The 3,447-nt window shown below is 50.2% G+C and overlaps 1 pseudogene; it reads left to right on the top strand.

Moving 5' to 3' along the window:
- The first annotated feature begins 289 nt into the window (after positions 1-289).
- On the top strand, positions 290-2,881 carry LOC135538418 (EMILIN-3-like; annotated as a pseudogene).
- The last annotated feature ends 566 nt before the right edge of the window (positions 2,882-3,447 follow it).

Raw genomic sequence — 3,447 nt, 5'->3', positions numbered from 1 at the left:
AGGAAAGAGAGATAGAGATCACTATTCTTCAGTAGAAGAGTAGACACCTTAAGACATAACAGTCTCAGTGAGGTCAATGACCCTTGTAACAATCCTTCATCTGAGAATGCATCATCATCATCATCATCACACTAAAGTGTCTCTTTATCTCCAAATCTACTGTTCATACCCTCCCCAGTATCAATATACAAACCTTGAGCCTTTGATCTACCCTCTTCTCTCCTCCCATCTCATTTTCTAAGATAGTCACTGACCTCTTGTTATCTTCTCTCCTCTCCATCCACTCCAGGTACCGGACCTTCTACAAGCCTAAGTATAAGGTGGGCTATAAGAGAATTACTGCGCTGGAGTGGAGGTGTTGTCCTGGCTACTCTGGGGAGAACTGCTACGATGGACCCACCTCTCTGCCCCCTTTCAAAGGGGGTGCCCCACACCGACCAGGGATCAAGGGGTACCCCCATGGGCACCCCAACCTCCCCTGATCCAAAAACCTGTTCCTGGTGGGTCTAATCTGGAGCCAGGGAGCCCCTTCCCAAATCAGCCTAATAGCAGACCCATCCCCACTGGACAACTGCCCACCGGGAACGGCAAACCCAACTATGGTGAGTCCAGACAGTGGGTGAAATATTTGCCCATTTATATTTTCAAACTGTGATTCACTTCTCCCTCCCTTGCCCTATGTAATAACGTTTTCTCTTTCTCTCTGGGTCATAAAGTTGGTGGAGACCGTCTCGATCGTATGGAGGAAGACCTGCTTCGTCTGACCCAGGATCTGGACATTCTGAACGGGGTGATGGCCAGCCTAGAAGACCGCCTGCACCTCTCTCTCCGGGAGGACACAAAAAATATGCTGGGCTCCTTGCTCTCCACCATCCCCCGTCTTTCAGACACCTCTGTTGGCTTTGGGGTGATCCCAGACGGGACCCCAGATGGCCTGGAGGGGGAGAGGGACTCCCTGGGTTCGGAGACCTGGCTGGGAGGGTGACAGAGGTAAAGGATGAGCTCAAAGCCAAAGGACATGTGCTTGAGGAGATACAGGTGGGTGCTACGGTTTTGTTAATGTTATTAGACTGGTTTATGCTAGCTTATGGAAATGTAGCAGATGTCTAAATCAATAATATCACTTTTGCTGATTGGTAACATTCTGACACTGAGATTCTGAGACTGGGCTGTCATTCATTTACAGTGTCAAAGAATTTGAGGTGTTCCTAAAGCCAAACCATTGTCTTTCCTCAGGGCATGGTTCTGGGCCATGAAGGGCAGTTGAAAAAGCTGTTGGAAGCTGCGACTGGCAGGCCCATCACTGGGTCAGTCTCTCCCTCCACCCTGGAGGAGCTGCTGGATGCTAAACTAGCAGGTGTCCGCGCTGACATCCTGGACGGCTTTGAGAGGCGTCTGTCTGGCCTGGAGAACCACTGTGAGGAGAGGATAGGAGAGGTTCAGAGACAGTGCCATAATGAACACATGAACGGCCAGGAGCACATACAGCAGTCTCTGGACGGCAGAGAAACTGGACTGAGAGAGGAGCTGGGTACCCTGCAGGCCCAGATACAGGGACTGACCCTCACTGAGAGCTGCTGTGGACAGGTACCAATGAACTTTGGTGTTTCTCAATGCTACTGGACATGGCATATTTTATTGAGGCAACAGAAATTCATCAATACTTCAAACAGTAGCTACCATCAAATATTCAGGCACATACACACCTTGAAAAATGCACTAGGAAAATTGGGTTACAGTTATTCAATGTAAATATGAAATATTATCTGCTAAATGGCTAAAACTTGTATATTACTAAAATATTAGCAAAATGTCTTATTGCTACACTATATGCCTGACATGTGACTGTCCCAGCAGGTGAACAGCCTGTCATGTAGAGGATGTTGATGCTGGAGGAGTCAGTGAAGGGGGCTTAAAAGAGTCTCAGCTGAGCTTCAGGCTTCTCTCACTGACCAGACCATCCACATTGAGACCTGATAGAGCCCGTCTGGAAGCATAGATGCCAGGCTCAATGTCACCGAGTCTGGGGACGTAGGGGTTGGCAAGGTGCCTGGGGGTCTGGATGGCTTCAAGACCCTGATGAAGGACAAGCTGAAGTCCCTGGAGGAGAGGTGTTTAGGGCTTGGAGGAGCTGGGAGGAACACCACCGCCTCAGCCAGCTCTGCTGAAGAGTCAGGTGATGCCCGCCCTGGAGACAGAGAGATTGAGTCGGCCAGGAGGAGGGTGAAGGAGACCTGGACTGCATCCAGAGGAAACTCACAGACCTGGAGCTCCTCTGCACCTCCTCCTGCTCCCACGCCCACTCCCCCTGGAGGAGGCGCACGGACAGGCCTAGTGGAGGAGTGTGAGGCGGTGGAGAAGAAGGTGTCAGGCCGCCTGGACGCCCCATGCTGACCAGCTGGACCGTCTCAATACCACCCTGCAGACCCTTCTGAGCCGCATTGCCCAGAGGACGAGGAAGGTTCTGTCCAGGGAGAGATCACTTCTCAAGATCAAAGTCAACCTAGTCAACCGCACCCTGAAGGGCCTGAGGGACTCTGTTACCTGTTCAGTAAGGAAGTGGGCCATGCTAATGCCACGTGGACACACAGGAGAACTGGGGCTAGCCACCCAGGTCCAGGGTATCACCCAGCTGGTGGGGCGCCAGGCCTACCTCCTGGGGGCCGGGAGCACCGACTAGCCCAACTGGAAGGGGGAGCTGGTGAGCATGAGGAGGGAGACTGGCTGGGGAGCTGCAGGGCTGCCGGAGTACGCCCTGGGGGTGCAGAGGGAGGTGGAGGAGGTGATAGTCGAGTGGCCCAGGTGGAGGGACAGTGTGGTGGCCTGGCGAGCTGGCAAGGACAACCTGGAGAGGATCAGGACAGAGCTGGAGAGACACTAGTCTTGCACCTGTCACAGGTCAAAGGAACGATGGCCAGTCACTCTACACAGCTGAAGGGGAGAAATGAAAGACTGTGTCGGAAAGGGCTCAGCCAATCAGAGGGGAGACCAGTAATTGTGGGAGAAAGACTTGATCTTCTGCTGTCCTTCAAATGCAAATGGGAAACTTTTTATTCCTGCATTTTCAGATCAGTGAAGGAGAGGAGATGAGTAGAATAGGCCATTTGAAGCTATTGAAATGCACCCTTGGTTGTATAGTTGGACAATATTTTCCCTCAAGTTTTTCTTCAAAAGTGGTATTTAGTTTTTTTTTATAGTTTTGTTTTCACATTTTATATTGATATTAACTGACTTTTTAACTTATTTGAAGAAAAGATGACTTCATTGTTATACTGTATTAGACATATTTGTGAAAAATGAACAACAAAAACAAAGCAAATGATATGCCACTGGGCACAGACGCCAATTCAATGTCTATTCCACATTTGTTCAACGCAATTTGATTGAAATGAAGTGGAAACAACGTTGATTCAACCAGTGTGTGCCCAGTGGTTGGGAAATTATGGG

Source organism: Oncorhynchus masou, unplaced genomic scaffold (genome assembly GCF_036934945.1).
Source record: "Oncorhynchus masou masou isolate Uvic2021 unplaced genomic scaffold, UVic_Omas_1.1 unplaced_scaffold_9605, whole genome shotgun sequence".
NCBI classification, from domain to species: domain Eukaryota; kingdom Metazoa; phylum Chordata; class Actinopteri; order Salmoniformes; family Salmonidae; genus Oncorhynchus; species Oncorhynchus masou.
The sequence above is the reverse complement of the archived record's forward strand: the minus strand, read 5'-3'. Positions and strand labels throughout refer to the sequence as shown.